Source organism: Garra rufa, chromosome 24 (assembly GCF_049309525.1).
Source record: "Garra rufa chromosome 24, GarRuf1.0, whole genome shotgun sequence".
Lineage (NCBI taxonomy): Eukaryota > Metazoa > Chordata > Actinopteri > Cypriniformes > Cyprinidae > Garra > Garra rufa.
The window spans coordinates 19,456,770-19,477,311 of NC_133384.1; positions in this window are offsets into that span (position 1 = coordinate 19,456,770).

The window sequence follows — 20,542 nt, forward strand, 5'->3', positions numbered from 1 at the left end:
TACATTATATATTACTAGTTACTGTCTTTTAATAGTAATTAGTTATATTACAATATTACTGTCACTAAATTGTAATGCGTTACACTACTTTTAAGTTACTGTTGAGTTACTTTCATCAAAATATCCACAGATTATAAAATGCCAAAAAAAAGTTTATAGCTGCTCATAATACATTAAGTTTAGGATAGCTAGCATAAAATTATAAAAACATATTTAGGTAGGCCTACCGGTATGTCTATTAATGTTACGTTGTAGTTTAGGTTAAACACAGATAAGCACAAAACTCATTAATACTTTCAGAAATAACACCGGTAAATAAAGTGAAGTGTTATAATGTACAATCATTAAACACAATGAATAGCCTATAGGCTATTTTAAATGGTTTTCAGAACAAAACAAGAATGAAGAATACAAGTTGCTAAACAAGCCAAAACGAATGAGGGTAAAAGCGAAACTAAAAACAAACGGTGTTGTTCTCGTGCAGCCTACCTCTCTCATTCTGCATCAATCCAATTAAATGTGTCCATATTCGTGATGTATTTGAATGCTAAACTATTATGTAAACCAGGATTTGTACTTAACGCGCTTATAAAACATCCTCCTCACATGAGCAAATATGTGTTTGGCTCGAGCTCAGGCTGACGGCACGGATACTATGCAGTACGCACTATTTCATTTGACCAGTGACTGTATTTTATTCTTATAATTAACAGACTGCAACTTTTGCAACGCTGTGTGTGCGTGAGGCGCCGGGGCAATCGAATAGCGGAATAACTCCGTCATTTTTGGTCATACAGATCATTTATAACTGCAGTGTGTTTACTTTTATTTCTGTCATCTTGGTTTCCTTTCCGTGAACTTTCGTAGAGCGCCACTCCACACAAAAGTGAACCAAACTCAGCAGCATATGTCACTCAGTCTTTTCGTTTTGAAAATCAGATATATTTCGCGTATTCATCCATTTTATATGCGGACTATGATTTAATAAAAACAGATTTAGTCATTTTTAGCTTAATTTTTGTTGCTTATGCGCTCGTCCGTCATTTTTTCTCTTCTCCGACTCCGCAGCTCTCATCATTAGTTTAGTGTTACTGGCACCAGTCTAGATGTTTCTAGGAGTTACTCGTGCTGTTTCTCCATAACGGGAGTGCGTCCATCTCATAAATGTAGAATCCGTCTCTGCAGTCATCTCAACCATCGAATTCCAGCAACAGGAAGACAAAATATTTTACTTGTGGACTTTTTTTAATTCACAAATTAATGTTGAGTTAAAATATGTTGATGTAACTTGCGTTACTGAGATTGTAACGAGTAATATTATTACCCAAATTGTATTAGTAATGCGTTATATTACCGCGTTACAGCAAAAAGTAATAAACTACTGTAACATATTACTTTTGTAATGCGTTACTCCCAACACTGCTTGAATCTGATATCACCCTCGAATTCTGGAATTCCATCTTTCCAAAGTCGGCAAAAGTATACCTGACAGCAAATAATTAAGTGAAGAAATCGAAAGCAGCATTTTAATGCTGTCATCATAAGGCCGGCATTAATGCTTTCTACATCGGTGTCGCGATTACTGTGGGAAAGACCAAGGAGGCAGGAGTGGTGGAACTTCTGTGTGAGCACTTACAGACGCGTCTCTGTCATAAAGACACCCCATTAAGAAAAGCAATCCCAGTGCACAAACGTGTCGCCCTTGCCTTATGGTGGCTTGCCACGGGGCCCGGCTATCTAACATGTATCTGATTTAAAACCACATTTGGAAACGGCTCAGATTGGATGTGGATTTTGGCATTTACACACGTGTCAAGTCAAGATTATTTATACAGTGCTTTTTACAATACAAGTTGTGTCAAAGCAGCCTTACAGTATTACAATAGGACAATAGTGTGTCAATAATGCAAAAGTTCCATGTTGCATCAAAGTCAGATTGCAGAGGACTCATCTGGTTCCCATGGCCTTGTGCCAGCGGGCATCTAGGTTAGGAGTTCTTTACTGATGATCTGTTTCTGGGTCTGTGATGAGTAATTAATGACAGAATTGTCATTTTTGTTAAGCTATCCCTTTAATTTCTTTTTAAAGAGCACTGTAAGGCAGTCTCTTTCTGCCTTCGCTCTTGTCTGTCTGCCTTTCTCTGCAGGTTTCAGCCGCTGAACAGAGTTACTCTAGTTTCCCTTAAGTAGACATGGCAAAATTGTATTATCTTGGCAAGCAGAGTCTGTAAATGTGAGGATTCCTGCAATTTCCAGCAGGGCTCAGTTGGTCTGGTTCTGGCGGGATGTGTTATTGTTACTGGTTTCAGCTGGAAGCCTTTTGCAGTCCAACCAAAAGGGTGTGAATTGGTTGCCGACCCACAATTTAACATTCCAACTTTAAAGCTCTTGAAATTAGCCTGACCTAAAATGAGGGGTTCTGTATCTCCCGCCGCGTCTTTGATCTTCTGTTTTCTGCAACTGAAATGTTGAACTATGGCCTACTCTTTCTACTTTCTACGCGTTCTCTTTGCTTTGTATAATAGTATTTTAGTTAATAATTAATTAATTTTCTTTCTGAATTTTAAAATTGCATGGTATTGGTAGGCCAAGCTTAAATGCAGTTGACACATAAAGCTTTTTATTTTATTTTGTATTTTATTTTATTTTATTTTTGCATTTAAGTGAATAAATTATAATTTTTTTATTAAGTAAATGGGAGACAATTTTGCTTTCATGTTGACTAATGCTATGACTGAAATACTGGTAAAGTTTTTCCAACCTTGTTAAATCTGAATAAACGGTATTATGGTTTCATTACACAGTAGTTTTCAAGGCTGATGTTTAAACGCTTAATTATACAAGACCCTTTTTTTTTTATTGCTTACATGTATAAAGAGGTGAGGATATTGGTGCTTGTCATAATTTCCCTGTGAAATTGTTTCAATTAATTCTTAAAGTCAATTTTCATGCAGAAATGAAAGGACCTTTTACCTTAGGTCCAGGAATTGATGTAGTGACATTATATGACTGGCCCCCTCACAGAAAGGCGTCCTTTGAAGTAGCCTTGACATATTTTTCAGGTTGACAGATCAGAGCAACTTAGTAGCATAAGTGCTTTGATGCTTTGGGTACATTGCAATTTTCATCACGACAGCTAGGCCTACAAAAAAAAAACTGAAACATAGTACTTTTAATGATTTGATGAAAACATGAAAATGCTGCATGAAACATTGTGGTCTTTGAAACTTTATCAAGCATTAAAAAGCAGAAACATCAACCTTTGATGTCAGACATGAGATGTTTGCCAAGATAAGAAGAAAAAAAAACAGTGAGCTGTTTTGTTTTGCTTTGCTTTGCTTTGCTTTGCTTTGTTTTATTACCATTTTCAGCACCTGCCAAGTACAAAACAAAACAAACAAAATAAAATAAAATGTTGCATTATGAGCATCCGGAGTCTGAATCCCGGCTCGAGAATTACAATTTATTTTGTTATTTTATTTTAATTAAATGATATTTTAATTATTTATTTATTCATTTATTTTATTTTACTTTTTACTATTATTAATTATAAAAAATATATTAAGAATAGCCCATGTTCATAGCTTTGTGGGCAGTGCTCCTGCTTTTATTTTATTTTATTTTTATTTTATTTATTTATTTATTTATTTATTTTTATTTTTTATTTTATTTTATTATTTTATTTATGTACTATGGATTTGGCAGTTGCTGAAAATGGTCTCAAAGCAATGTACCTCAACAGCAATTTTATTTATTGAAAAATAAAATGTTTTTTTTTTTTTATTATTATTATATTATTTTATTTTACTTTCCCTGGCAGCCACTGAAAATAGTCTGAAAGCAATATCTTAACAGCAATTTATATTTATTCACAAATAAAAATTTTATTTTCCCTGTACTTGGCTGAAAATGGGCTCAAAGCAATTAATCTCAATAGCAATTTATTTTATTTATTCACAAATAAAATGATATTTTATTTTATTTTATTTTATAAAGCTGTGCATTCTATGCAAATCTGATCTCCCAAAAGTGCTTAAATTACAATCGAAGTTTAATGTGGTAATTTCAGCACTTTCTGATGTATGATTAAATGCTACTTTCCAGCTCTACCATAGGAATGGCACGTCTGGAGGAGCTTACAGGATTCCTGAGCACCAACTGTGGGGTGCTTTCATTTGTTCTTCCGTAAACACAGACTCTTGAAGGATGAGGCACGCTCAATTTAGCAAAGTGAGCATTCCCACCTTTTACCTCGCCTTTCCTTCAAAACGCATCTCCCATTGTGCTGCCACTCCCAAAATTAGCCCATCATGCTCTGTCTAACATGGAAGGTATTGAAAACTTTCCATAATTTCATTTTCCACAGCCTGGGGGTAAAAAAAAAAAAAAACTTACTCTGGTTTTCCAAAGATGCCAGGGCCTGTTATACTACAAATAAATCTTCTCAAAGTCTGCTCTTCATTAGGGGCTTGGGTAGGGGCAAATTCTCTCGAAGTTCAGGGATGCAAACAATCAATCGATTGCACATTTGGTCTCTGTTCCTCATGAATGCCGGGCCTACCACAGCTTTGTCGTATAAAACTGAAGCATGCATGTAGACTGGGTGGGAACCAGTCTATGCATATGATGTAGTGCTGTTGTTTCATTTAAATGCAGAACTTTTTTTTTATTATTATTGCTAACAAATACTTATTTTACGACACCATTTTAGCACCATGTTAAAAAAAAAAGTTGTAATATTTTGAGAATAATAGTCGAAATACTGCCAGAGTACAGTCAAAATACTTCCAGAGTAAAGTCAAAATGTTTTGAGAAAGTTAAATCATAAAAATTGAAGTTAGAGTATTTTGAGAGTATAGCCTGCACATGCCAGATTGAGAGCACCTGGATTAGTTGCCAGGCCAAGAGTCAATTTTAAGGGCTTAAAATCAAGAATATGATATTTATTAAAAAAACTGAATGGGAAAAACTTTTTATCTTTACATCAGCTCACACACCCAATCGGCATTCCTTTTGGGGGGTGCCGTAGCTCTCTTATCTAACCCTTTTTAATACACTACAAATATATGTGGGATTATTATCAGAAATCATACTATACGTTATACTCATGGGGACAGTATGCTAGGAAATACTATTTCGTGTCTTCAGTTTCTTGACTTTAATCTTGTAAATGCTACAAATTAATTCTCGTAATTTTGACTATTCTCAAAATATTTCAACTTTATTCTCGAAACATTTTGACTTTATGCTCGTAATTTCAAATTTATTCCAGTAATATTTTGAATTTATTCTCATAACTTCGACTTTATTCTCAATTTCAAGTTTGTTCTCTAAATATTTCAATTTTATTCTCAGAATATTTCGACTTTATTCACAAAATATTTCGACTTTATTCTCGTAATTTCCACTTCATTCTTGAAATATTTTGAATTTTTTCTTGTAATAATTAGACTTTATTCTCGAAATATTTAGACTTTATTCTCGTAATTTCAAATTTATTCCAGTAATGTTTAGACTTTATTCTCATAATTTGGACTATTTTAAAAATATTTCAACTTTATTCTCAAAATTTTTCGACTTTATTCTCTGAATTTCGAATTTGTTCTCTAAATATTTTGACTTTTATTCTAAATTTCGAATTTATTCTTAAAATATTTCAAATTTATTCTCTGAATATTTATACTTTAATATTTTTAATTTATTCTATTTAGACTTTATTCTCATAATTTCAGCTTTATTTTTGAAATATTTCAAATTTCTCATAATTTAGACTTCATTCTCGTAATTTCAACTTTTTTTTCCTCAAAATATTTTGACTTTATTCTCTAAATATTTAGACTTTCTCTAAATATTTCAACTTTATTCTCTGAATTTCAAATTTGTTCTCTAAATATTTCAAATTTATTCTCGAAATATGTAAACTTTGTTCTTGAAATATTTTGACTTTATTCTCATAATTTCAACTTTATTCTGGAAATATTTAGACTTTCTCATAATTTAGACTTTATTCTTGTAGTACTTCATTCTTGTAATTTTAACCTTATTCTAGTAATTTTGACTTTGTTCTTGAAATATTTTGACTTTATTCTTGTAGTATTTCAACCAACCAACTTTATACTCGTAATCTTAGTTTTTTTTTTTTTTTTTTTAACGTGGCACTAAAACGCCGTCGTATAATTTAACTCGTGTCCATACTACTTGAGGAAGCCACTGACTGACCTGTTGTTTGTATTGTGATGCTCCTGGAGATCTTTCTATCTATTAACAACAAACACGACATGGTTGTCTGAGTATGGGAATCTCCTCAGGCTGAAGCCAAAGGTGTCTAATGCTTAAACGCTATACATCAGCACTTGACAAGCCAACTGACCCTGTGGTCACTAACGGGGCCGGACGCTGCTGGAGAAGTGTCTCGTGAAGGGAAGTGTCTGCCTCCTTAGCTTTAAAATGTCAGATTTATCAGTCTTACTGCAAATCGCTCGGACAGTGTATTTTCTTAACACTGATACGTATATCCATGTATCCTGTAGGGCCTCTGATGGGCAGTGTTAAATTCTGGCTTATCTTATCTTGTGAGAGTCCTGTGAGTGTTGGATTCATTGAGGAACTCCCTGCAGAAGCCTAGAGCAAACATTCCAGGGAAAATGCAAGCCGTGAATTCTGAAAAGGTTTTTCATTGCCCTGACACTTCACAGCACAATCTCATCTTGTCATTGCAGTTGTTAAAAATTTACGCTCTAAATAACATTGCTTACATTTACCGAATTCTGTAATTTTTCAGTTAATAACTTTATTAAATTATGTCTATTAACTGTAAACAGCAATTGTATTTATTTACAAGTAAAATTATTTTATTTTATTCCTGTATTTGGCAGTCACTGAAAATGGTCTAAAAGCAATACCTTAACAGTGATTCATTTTGTTTATTCACAAATAAAAATCGTTTTTAAATATAATTTATGTATTTATTGTATTTATTGTTTAATGTATTTATTTATTTTCCTGTACTTGGCAGTCACTGAAAATGATCTGAGAGCATCTCAACATCATTTTATTCACAAATAAAATAATTTTATTTAATTTTCCCTGTACTTGGCAGTTGCTGATTTTTATTTTTTTATTTTTTCTGTAATTGGAAGTCACTAGAAATATTCTCAAAGCAATGCATTACAACAGCGATTTAGTATATTTATTCAGAAATAAAATTATATATAATATAATATAATATAATATAATATAATATAATATAAATATATATATATATATATATATATATAAAATTTTATTTGTTTATTCATTTATTTATTTATTTTCCTGTACTTGGCAGTCACGGAAAATGGTCTCAAAGCATCTCAACAGCATTTTATTTATTCACTTATTAAATTATTTTTAATTCTTTATTTTATTTTATTTCCATCTACTTGGCAGTCACTGAAAATTGTCTCAAAGCAATGCATCTCAACACAGATTTATTTTATTTACAAATAAAAAGTTTTTTGTTTTATTTTATTTTATTTTTCCCTGTATTTGGCTGTTCACAAATAAAATTTATATTTATATATTTTATTTTATTTTCTGTGTACTAGAGCGATTTATTTTATTTATTCTCAAATAAAATATTTTTACTATTTTATTTTCTGTGTACTTGGCAGTTGTTAAAAATGGTCTCAAAGCAATACATCTCAGCACAGATTTATTTTATTTATTCAAGTTTTTTTATTTTATTTTATTATTTTTTTTATTAATTTTTTTTTTTTCCGTGTACGTGGCAGTCATTGAAAATGGTCCTGAAGCAATACATCTCGGCATGGATTTTATTTATTCACAAATTATTTTATTTTATTTTACGTGTGCGTGGCAGTCATTGAAATAGGCCCTAAAGCAATACATCTCAGCATGGATTCATTTTATTTATTCACAAATTTTATTTTATTATTTTAATTTTCCCTGTATTTGGCAGTCGCTGAAAATGATCTCAAAGCAATACATATCAACAGCGATTTATTTTGTTTATTCACCAATAAAATTATATTTAATTTTATTTTCCTGTATTTGGTAGTCGTTGAAAACTGTCTTAAAGCAATACATCTCAACAGTGATTTATTTTATTTTATTATTTTATTTATTTTTGCTATACTCTGCAGTCGCTAAATATGGTCTCGAAGCAGACATGCATGAGCTCATAACAATGCAGGACTTCTCCTGACAGCCCCCTTTAGAAATAACAATGGCTAAGTTGTGGCTCTGACAGACTAATGGTATGTTGGAAAATATGAGCTCCGTGTGACGTTCTGTTAAAAATAGTGGTCCTTTACGCACCGTACTATCAACAAGCCCTCGAGACAGGCGTTGAGGAGGACTTGATTAATGAAGACCTTGTCTGTTTGACATCCTTTTTCCTTTCACACTTCACAGCTTGAGCCCACAACAACTCCAAACCTCTGCCTTCCAAGTCTGCAAGAGGACCGAGAGAGGATTGACTTGGGCCACAGAGGCTTTTCCATGCTACTTAGTTTAGCTCAAAACCATTTAAATCTCTAGGGAAGACAAGCTCGGCCACCTCTCAGTGATTCGAACCAGACTTGTGCCAGTTTGAAGCTGCTATTTATTGTACTGTTTACTAAAATACACATGTCGGGAAATCGCACATCTGCGTACCAACTGATGAAGTCGTCGTGCCATGGTGCGAGAGAATTAAACTTGCGTATGTGTGCGTGAGAACAAATATCAGTGGCTCGCTGTTGAAGGTCACTGTTAGTAAAATGTACCAATGCGACGCACGCAAGTAGCTGCTCTTTACCCTCGTTCCCCTTTTTTCCTCAGAAACAAGACCCCTCCCTTCTAAACTGTCATCCCTGAGGATATTTTCCTCACTGAACTGGGATTCAGTCATCTCCAGATCTCACTGCTTTCTACAGACAACGAGTGGCCAGAACAAACTTGCAAATTATGACTGGTATGTGTTGATTTCTTGATGAGGTCCAAGAATACTTTTTTGGAGCCACACCAGGAGAATTTGCAGACTTCATTAGCAAAAGCTTCTTTACACTGATGCTGAAATCAATACCTTTTGAATGATTTTGTGGTGCTGTGCTGTCAAAACCATGTTGGGAATGTTCAGGAAAACTCTCACCTGACCTTCCCAGAGGTTAAATGCATTTCGGTTCAACTCAACACTTTTAGTTCTTGGACCAACAAAGAGGCAAGAACATGATGATAAGGCTATGTGTGATCTTTTCTCTTTTCCGAAGCCTCTTTGTCCTTCATTTGTCTTGGCATTCCTGATGAGGAGATTCTTCTCTGTTTGCCTTCGGCTTTGCCTGAGCATTCATCCAGTATGGTCTGTTGAACAGAACAAACCTCTTTTTTTTTACCTTTTTAAATTCAGAATGGCTTCACCAGCCTCTGTACGGCTGAGTTAAGTGACCCTTAACAAACCAAATCTGGAATTGTTTCTGCAAGTCACCTAAGTGCTAATTCTCCTTAATGCCCTCATTTAAGTCAGCACTGCGGGTCTCTAGCCAAATACCGCCGGAGGATATTTTGCTTTCCCACTCATAAACAATGACATTCAGTTTGAGGGGGTCTGCACATTGCCATGTGTGCAATCGTGGTCTTTGCGAGCAATCAGCTCTGTTTGAAATGGCAGAGAGAAGCTCATGCATTTTAATACACCTCATGGCGTCAAGCAAGAAAGAGCAAACACAAAACTTTAGGGAGGCCTTTTAAAGTGAAGAGTGAGGTCTTATGACTGTGGAGAAGAAAAGAACTAGGGTTAGTCTGTATGGTCAAGTCTTGGAGATGAAAAGTTGTCTTCCTGAGGCGGTATTGGATGGAAACCCTTATGGGGGATGCTATCAGATTGTGGGGAACTTTCCAGATGGCCTTCATGTTAGATGTTATCTCTTCACTTGGAGTCTGAGTTGAGCTTTTTTTTTCATTACTGCCACTACATTCAGTCATATTACCAATGTTCTTTAAACCTCTAAGGAATAAAAATCAGTCATTTGCTTACCCTCATATTGTTCTGAACTTTGACTTATTCTTCTGTTGGAAATTAAAAGAAGATTTGAATGTCTTTTGTGCAATGGAAGTCAGTAGCTGGGTTTCCATCCAAAGTTGCGAATTTAACTTGTGCGCAAAATTAAAATCTCGTATGTCATATTTGCTACAAAAAACAGGTCTGTGCGTTGAATAAATTTACCACTGTAGCACGCATGCGATCGAGCTTCACGTGTTCAACACGGCTGCTTAGTAGTGTGACGTGATTTCGATGTGCTTGCTTTTGTTTCTGATTTATACTTAGTAGTTAGGGGTGTGCGATATGACTATTTTCAATCGTGGACAATTAAAATGTTTCCACAATCTTTTGAAGAAATATCGTGGCATTGTGCTACAGCACACATTCTATCTGCTGCAGTTCTGGCGCATCCACCTCAATATACTGTACAGTGTGACATACATTCACATCAAATGTTAAAGGGGTCCTATTATGCTTTTTCACTTTTTGAATTTTAGCCAGTGTGTGGTGTGTATGTTTGGGCATAAAAAACATATACAAAGTTACAAATCTCAAAGTCCACTCCAAAGGAAGATATTTAGTTTTTTAAAAATCCCTCTTCAAGAACTACAACGAATGACTCCTTTGGACTACAGCGTTTGTTTTCCGGATGCTATGATGTCGCAACGCGGTATCCCGCCTACGGAAATTCGAATGTTGGCGGGTGGGGAGGGACGAGGTGGGGGGGGATTCACCTAACTTTAGCGATGTAGCTTCTGGGATGCTTCAGCGAGCCATAGGGCAGCTCGTATAAATGCAAGCATTGATTAAAGTGTCCTCGAACTGCTCCGGTAGCCGTGCTACAGCCGCGCCGTTGACGTGTGCGGTATAGAGGTTCGAAATACATGCGTTTACATCATCTGCGGCTCCGCAAGCATTGACCAGAGTGACGATCATCGGTTGCCATGTCAGAGACACGTCATAGACATGTGCAGTGTGTGTGTGTGGTAAGAGATTTATTCGTCATACAGTGTAGATAGCTTCACTAGTCTTTTGCTGGAGCTGGTTTTGGGCATATAAATAATTAAATAAATTAGCACATTAATGATAATATCATGTATCGGTGATCTTTCAGGCTGACTATAGGACCAACACTACTGTAGTGTATTATTTACTCACCCTTCACGCAATCTAGGTGTATATGACTTCCTTCTTTCAGACGAATGCAATCGGAGTTATATTAAAAATTATCCTGGCACTCCCAAGCTTTAGAACGGCATAGACAAGTGTTTTTCTCCATCAGTCCAAAACAAGTCGATTCATAATAAAAAGTGCCTCACATGGTTCCGGGGGTCAGTAAAAGCCTCCTTTAGTGATCCAATGTGTTTTGTAAGAAAAATATACATATGTAAAACGTAAGAATCACTTTAATCTAGCTTGTGCAGTTGTACACGGAACTTACTACTTTGGGAAAGGGCGTGGCAGTACTGAAAGCTGTTCGCCAATTGCAATGCAGTGGGACTGCCAACCAATCATAACACATTTCGTTTTTCGGAAGGCGGGCCTTCATCAAATCCAGAACTAATCAAGCCATTTGTGCCAGGCTAGGGAGAAAGCTATTGTAATAGTGTAAATTATGTCAAAAATAATACGTTTTTTGAACCGCCAAGCATGAGAACATGTTCTAGAGCACCCCCAAAACAAAATAAAGATTTTGTAAAAGAGCATAAAAGAACTTTAACTCCGCAGTAGAGTTACTCGCGGGATACTGCACTTATTCACAATCACAAAAGTGCATTATTTGCATCTGCTTTAAAGCCTTTCCAGTTAATTTTATTCACATGCTGTTCTGACTTGCGTTTTTTCTATGACCCTACCCGAAGCGCATGTGCACACCTGTCATACAGCGCCTGATTACTGGGCTACTGGTTGAGTACTTTTTTTTTTTCTTTCAGGTTTCTTTGAATAAAAAGATCCAAAGATCAAAATTTATCTGAAATAAAAACTTTTGTAACAATATGCATTATACCCAGTGTTGGGCAGTAGCGTTGCTACAAGTAGTGACGCTACTAGCTTAACTACATTTCTCAGTAGCGTGGTGGTAGCGTCGCTGTTTTCTGAATCAAATAGCTTTTCAGTAGCTAAGCTATTATTTTGATCAAGTAGCGCGGTAGCGTCAACAAAAGCTACAAGCTATATATTTTTCTATACTTTAAGCTCAAATCGGAAATATAACTGCTACGGATCACTGATCCTGGGTCAGTAAGCGGCGCCACCGCCACTAAACCTCGTGATGCCATTGGCTCGTTAAACTGTCAGTCAAACCGTATTATTCCTCCCGCCTCTCTCTTGAATGAAGTGCAGCGCGCAGTTTGAAGCATGTTTTCTGTATTTATAATACAGCACTGTATTTATAAAGGCTAATGGGGGTTTTTTGCATTCGAGGAGATGAGAAAAGTGTGTCTTAGTCTAGCTTTTATTGTCGACACAACCAAATTGCTTATGTGAAGCGCTGAATCTTTATATTTTAGCTAAATGTCAGAAAAAAACTGAGTGCCCACATAGCAACAGAAAACTGTATAATCTGCAATGCAAAACGTAGTATTAGAACTAGTGATGGTCGCCTTGTTTTTATTCTTTGAAGCAGGCTAGTGCTCTGGGAAGATCTCAAACCTCAGAAGTATGAGATGGGGAGTGGGTGGGTGTGGGTGTCAAATTAATGGCGAAAGTCAAAATGTTTCGGTTCGTTCTTAGCAAAAACAAACGAATTATAATGATACTTATAACTTGATACTTCAAACTGCTTTGGACTTTGCAGTATCGAATTATGCCTTTACTACCAAAATGACAGAATATGCCATTCAGCTGTTTGATCACGCCGGTGTCTTATTACGTGCACACCATCACTGCAGCTGTTCATTTGAAAAATAAAACAGTCACCCAAAAGTTACACTAGTCAATTTAAATAGTGTGTATTACATGCAGTTCAGCGTGACCACCGGTTCTGTGGCACATTTTTGCTCATGATACTTTCCGTCGACGTGCATGACGTACAAAGCTTACCCAATGCAAAACAATGCATGTGAGAATTCACTCAAACCTGACTTATCTAAGAGCATATGTCGCTGCACATGCAGGGTCAAAAGTCATTAGCTCTTCTCACATCCCAGCTGATGTCATTCCATAAAAAACCCACTGACTTTTATTGGAGACCAAAGAAATGGCACGGAGACGCCACCACGATATGCAAAACACCTTGTTTGGGCCCTACACCATTTCGAGGGCACATGCAGTTCTACTTATAGCTCTATTAATGATCATTATACTCCTTTCCAGATGTTCCCCTTGTTTAATGTTGCATGCACATGACAATTGACTCCACCAGCTTGGCTTGGATGCAGCCCCACCACGTACTTGTGCTTTTTTTTGTTCTTTCCAGACCAGTGCTAAAACCTGTGAAGGGTTGAGTATATTGGCCTTGTCAGTCAACAGCAGTGCAACGCATGTCTCGGTTCGACTGGTTCATGCCTTGGCATAAATCTGCATGGGAGTCTTCATGGGAGATCCGAATTGCAGGAAGGCCCCACGCTTGCAGATGGATGACGTAGGAGAAGGAAGTTGGATCCAGTATTTGGTCTGGATCGCGTTGGCTCGGGACAATGCTGGCAAGGTGTTTGGAGATGATTTTCTCCATAAGGTTGTGTTGTCTAAAGGGGTTGAAGGAGAAACTCTAGTGTGGAACTTGGCTTGCTGTCAACGCCATACGGTCTTGGCAGTGTGGTGATGTGAAGCCAGCTGGCTCTGGTTTTAACTGTGAGTGAAGGGAATCGTTTGGGTCCTGCGAGGATACGTTCACGCACAAGTAATCCAATCTAAAAGCTGGGTGGTCGCTAATGTAGCATTTAGATGTATATTCGTCTTTGAAACGTCACTTTTGAGTTTTTTGGGGGGGTTGTCTAGTGCCATGGCTACTTCACTTCTGATTCCATGAGCGAGAGTGATCCACTGGCTTTTAGAGTTACTCGACTGCAAAGGCTTTGCTGAGCCACACGGCCGATGTAGAGCGGATTACATGGCTGCTTAGGAAAACACTCGGCAAATCGGAGTGTTATCGACTGTGTACACAACCTGTGAATCTAAACCTTTCAGAAAGCCTGAATCCCACGGTGCACTCACAGCATGAATTAATAAACAGAATGGCATTTACATGCACAGAGTTTAATACAAGCAGTATATTTGGTCAAATGTCTCGGCTGTTGAAAAAAAGTTACATTTTATCCACCATACATGGGTTTTTAAAGCACAAATATATAAATTTGAAGTGTTTTCAATTTATATAAAATGTTAGACCAATATTATTCTCCCAAATGTCCAAACTAGCATTACTGTAGCTTACATAGCTGTCTGAACAATTTCGTATGGAAGATTTTTGCTTATTTTTCTAAAGATCTACTAGCTCCCAACATGCATGCATTTTTTGCATTGTCATCATTTTTGAGGTCTGCATGGTTGCCTTATGTGAGCCTGGACCACAAAACCAGTCATAAGGGTCTTTTTTTTTTTTTTTTTTTTTTTTTTTTTTGACATTTATACATAATCTGAAAGCTGAATAAATAAGCTTTCTGTTGATGTATGGTTTGATAGGACAGTCGTTGGTCGAGATACAACTATTTGAATATTTGGCAAAAAATTCAAAATATTGAAAAAATTGCCTTTAAAAGTTGTCCAAATTAAGTTCTTAGCAATTCATATTACTGTTAAAAAATGGAACATGATCTTTACTTAATATTCTAATGATTTCTGGTATAAAAGGAAAAATTAACAATTATATATAGTATATTTGGCCTAATGTCTCTGATGTGGAAAGACATTATATTTGTTCACCATACATGGCTTTTTGAAGCAAAAATACATAAATTTGAAGTGTTTTCAATTTATGTAAAATGTTAGACCAATATTATTCTCCCAAATGTCCAAACTGTCTGAACTATTTTATATGGAACATTTTTGTTTGTTTTTCTAAAGATTTACTAGCCCCCAACATGTATGCATTTTTGCATTGTCGTCATTTTGAGGTCTGTGGGTTATCCAATGTTTATATGACTGTTAAACATGTTGCATACATATTTCCTAGCTTTAACATGGGTGTTTGTTTTTCAGATGCAAAAGTTGCAGTTTTTACTTTAGTGTCAAAGTTACTGTTAAAGGGAGTCTGATACTTTTATTTGAATCATTTGTTTAAAAAGTTACATACAGTAAGGGGAAAAAATGTATCCCCTTCTGATTTTGTACGTTTGCCCTCTGACAAAGAAATGATCAATCTATAAATTTAATTGTAGTTGTTTTTTTTGTTTTACAGTGAGACACAGAGTAACAAAAAAATCCAGAAAAATGCATTTAAAAAACTTATTTCACTTATTAAAATGCAAATCAATTTATAAGTATTTGATCCCCTATGAATCAGCAAGATTTCTGATTCCCTGGTGTCTTTTATACAGGTAACAAACTGAGATTAAGAGCACTCTCTTAAAGAGAGTGCTCGTAATCTCAGTTTGTTACCTGTATAAAAGACGAAAAGCAATCAATCAAGCAACTTCTAAACTCTCCACCATAGCCAAGACCAAAGAGCTGTCCAAGGATGTCAGGGACAAGATTGTAGACCTACACAAGGCTGGAATGTGCTACAAGACCATTGCCAAGCAGCTTGGTGAGAAGGTGACAACAGTTGGTGCGATTATTCACAAATGGAAGAAACACAATCTCAATCTCCCTCGGTCTGCGGCTCCATGCAAGATCTCACCTCGTGGAGTTTCAAATCAAGCATTTGTGGTTGAAAACATTTATACAATTTTTTTTTTTTTTTAAATGATTGATCGTTGTGCTGTAAAAGACCATTATTCTTCGGCTGGGATCGTGTAGAGTCCTTTGAAGCTGCAATGAAATTGCTATTTGGACCTTCAACCCATTGTTTCCCATTGAAGTCTAAAAATCCTGCAATACTTTTCTCAAAACCTTCTTTTTGAAAAACAGACATGAATATCTTGGATGACATGGGGGGGGGGGGTGAGTAAATGATCAGAATTTTTTTTATTCTGGAAGTGAACTAATCCTTTAAGACAGTGTATATAAAATGTTCAATGCATTCCTGTTTCAGTTCAGTTACAATATTTGGTATGTACATAGTTTTTGGAATCAAGAGTACAGCTCATACTTCATGTACTTGGCTGAATGTTTCCTCAGTAGCACATTGTAACTCATGTGCTTATAATTACAGTAACCGATCTGTTGCAATAACAGAAAGGATGAGAATCTACACTGATGAATTCACAGGGATGATTGAGCCTTTCTGTAGTCTTCAGCAAACAGGATGTGAGGTACAAAAAGTATCAGCTGCATTATACTGAGATATGAAAGGACTAAGAACCATATTGTTGTCTTAGCTTAGAATTCTGATCCACGTGGGTGGCAAAGAAAATCTTATTCTTGGCCTCAACAACTTATTAACCCTTGTGGGAGACTTGGTGTGTGTTCCGTGATACAGCAGCTCTGAAGATATATGTAATGCCGAACAGTACTTGCAGATTGATAACTTGAAGATCATGCAGGACATTGACATTTCTTGACTTTTTCAGTCTCAATTGCCCTTCACCAGGTGCTCAAGAGCAAAGAGGGAAGCGTAACTTAGTCACTCAGATGAACACTGATGCCCTTTTTCTTTCCTTAGCACAACATAAACACCAGTCTCAGGTTCCATGACTAGGATGGACAACAAGCCGCGCTTGATGGACTATAAAATGTTTTTCTCTTAATTCTGTGGTGTAACAATGTCCAGTGCGGAGAGAAGGGGAATTTTATTATTTTGTCATGGAAGAAATCATTGCCTGGGCTTGAATGGAGGCATGGAGACTGTATAGGCCTAAGTTGGCACTTTGTGACTGGAAACTTACCCAGCACAGACACTCTTCAGTAAGTTAAAGTTCAACTGAAGTTCACTGAATGACTGTTGAATGAGGTTAAGAAGGAGAAGATTTTCTGTGCTGTCTTATCCTAAACATATGAGTGAAAGAGACTTGTTGTAGCTTGTTGTAATTGTAAAGTCTCTTTAGATTGGTGACCTCAGTGCTTGGAGATCCCATATTGGGTTTGACAAAGAGTTGGCTATTCTGTAAAGGAATTTTAGTTTTTTTTTCTGTGGAACTCAAGAGATGTTCTGAAGACCAGTATTTGTTGGTACATTGAAAACCAATGGGGTCCAAAACTGTCTGGACAAAAACAGCCTCTTTTGTTGGACAAGAAAAAAGAAAGTCATCAGGTTTGAACCAAATTGAGGGTGAGTAAATGAAATGACAGATTTAATATTTTGGGGGGAATCTCTTTAATTTTGTGGTGTATCAGTGTCCGGTATGGAAAGAAGGGGAATTTTAATCTTTGGCATTGAGAAATTCATTGCCAATTTAGGCCTGCACTATATCCCCAGCCTCCATTCAGGCCTCAGCACTGTCTAAACATGCAGGATTTGAATCAGGCCTCCACATCGGCGGGAGGAAATCACCTGGAAAGCAAGCGTTCTGGCTGGCTGCTATCTACAACGGAGAATGAAAGTAAACAAGGATGATAGTCGACAGGAGAGGAAGGGAGAAAAAAAATCTAGATTTATCGCTTTCACCATTTCGCAGAAAACACAGGCCATCAAGATCTCTTTAGGAGGACGTGGGCTTGTAAAACAAGCGTTCTTTTATTTACATCTCTCGTTTTCTTATCTGTAATGTGGGTAGGTGCTCTAAGACGTTTCAGGGTTTCTGGGTTGAGCATTGAGAGCTACCCATCAAGTTGTCATGTCCAAAACTCCGTAACTTCTAAAAAGGCAGCAAAACTACTTCTGTCCAGGATCTACAGTGAGGAGAATTTTTTTTTACGTTTGGCCACTGACAAAGAAATGATCAGTCTATAATTTTAATGGTGGGTTTATTTGAACAAATGAGAGACCAAATAACACAAAATCTAGAAAAACACATTTCATTAAGTTATAAATTGTTTTGCATTTTAATGAGTGAAATAAGTTTTTGACCCCTTCGCAAAACATGACTCGGCAAAACCCTTATTGGCAATCACAGAGGTGAGACGTTTCTTGTACTGGTCACCAGGTTTGCACACATCTCAGGAGGTATTTTGTCCCACTCCTCTTTGCAGCTCCTCTCCAAGTCATTAAGGTTTTGAGGCTGACATTTGGCAACTGGAACCTTCAGCTCCCTCCACAGATTTTCTATGGGATTAAGGTCTGGAGACTGGCTAGGCCACTCTAGGACTTTAATGTGCTTCTTCTTGAGCCACTCCTTTGTACCCTTGGCTGCGTGTTTTGGGTCATACGCATCCACAACCCATTTTCAATGCCCTGGCCCAGACGGTACATGGCCCCATCAATTGTCCCTTTGATGTGGTGTAGTTGCCTTAGCAGAAAAACACCCCCAAAGGAAAATGTTTCCACCTCCATGTTTGACGGTGGGGATGGTGTTCTTGGTCATGGCCAGTAATCCTCCTCCTCCGAACATGGCAAGTTGAGTTGACCCCAAAGAGCTTGATTTTGGTCCACAACACTTTCACCTAGTTCCCCTCTAAATCATTCAGATGTTCATTGGCAAACTTCAGATGGGCTTGTACATGTGCTTTCTTGAGCAGGGGGACCTTGTGGGCACTGTAGGATTTCAGTCCTTTACAGCGTAGTGTGTAACCAATCCTGTGTAGGTCTGGGCTTATTCCTCACCATTCTCATGATCATTGAAATTCCACAAGGTGAGATCTTGCATGGAGCCCCAGACTGACGGAGACTGACAGTTATTTTGTCTTTCTTCCATTTGCGAATAATCGCACCAACTATTGTTGTCTTCTCACCAAGCTGCTTGGTAATGGTCTTGTAGCTCATTCCAGCCTTGTAGGTCTATAATCTTGTTCTTGACATCCTTGGACAACTCTTTGGTCTTGACCATGGTGGAGTGTTTGGAATCAGATAGATTGATTGCTTCTGTGGACAGGTGTCTTTTTTACAGGTAACAAGCTGAGACTCCCTTTAAGAGAGCTCTCCTCATCTCAGCTCGTTACCTGTTTACCTACTTTTTCTGGATTTTTTTTTTTTTTTTTTTTTTGTTATTGTGTCTCACTGTTAAATTAAACCTAGCATTAAAATTATAGACTGATCATTTTTTGTCAGTGGGCAAATGTACAAAATCAGCAGGTGATCAAATATTTTTTTTCCTGACTGTAGCAGGCTCTTAGTGGCAGGGGTGAGGCCGGACAGTCATTCCTTCATGCATATGCAAGCACATCCTGCTGAGAAAGAAGCTTGGCTGGGTGTCAGGCGAGCTCTACAATACCAGGAGGGTTACAAAATGGAACAGAGGGCCTCAGGAATGTTTGTTAAGATCTGAAGCACTGTTTACATTTCATTCACTTGCACAGCTGAAAAGTACATAGCTTTTTTTTTTTTTACCTTCCACTTCCACTGTCCTTGCCTTTTCTTTCTCTTTTGACTCTGCGAGGTGTATTCTGCCATTTGGTCAAAGAATGTGTACCAGAGGAAATTATGTGGTCTAATGGGATTATTAGCTGGTTTGTTCCAAAGGACACTTTCACACCAGTAGTGTGCAAGCAAGATCACCCACATGCAAGAGGTTTTCCTTAGACTGCCCATCTGACTGCCTATATAAGGGCTGGGTATAAAATATCGATTTGTCGATTTGAATTCTTTTTAATTTTTACAGAAAGATATTGATTCTTAAATCCCAAGAATCGATTAGTCTAGCCTGTTTCCAGTTAACGAATGGAATATTGTAGGGCACCTTACATCACACTTCGCAAAAAGCTTTGTGATTTGTTATGAAAGTGTCCGATTTTAAATTCTTTTTTTTTTTTTTTTTACTACAGTATTTAAACCATAAATGCAGTTTTTGGCACTGTTTAATGTGGAGTGACAGATCGCTGTCGCGCCTCAGGCTACATTTACACTAGTGCGTTTTACGTGCTGTTTACACTGGTGTGTGTTCTTTAAAACGCATACGTTTTCCTATGGTTATGCCTGTTGTTTACACTGTTTTAGCTTAAACTCTGGGGGTGCATTTCAGGCCCTGTTTACACTGTGTTTTCGTTTTAAAATGCATAAGTTTTGCTACGGTTACGCCTGTCGTTTACACTACTCTGTTTTCGACCCTTGAAAATGGAGACTTTTTTTACGCTACTGAAAACCATCCTAGTCTACACTGGCGTTTTCATTGTGTTTCAGAAACGGTCTCCGTCTACACTACACAACCAAAAATGCATGTCACATGACCATTTAGGCTGCATGCATACATCAAGGGTGTTTTACTTTTAAGAGAAGTAACCGTAATAAAATTGACTGTTATTCCTTGGGCTGTAAAAATAAAATGGAGTCTGCAGCGTTTTCAAAAGTCTTTGTTTAAAAAAAAAAAAACGCCAGAGTAGTGTAAATGACAGACGTAATGGTAGCAAAAGTAATGAGTTTCAAAACGAAAATGCACTAGTGTAAATGTAG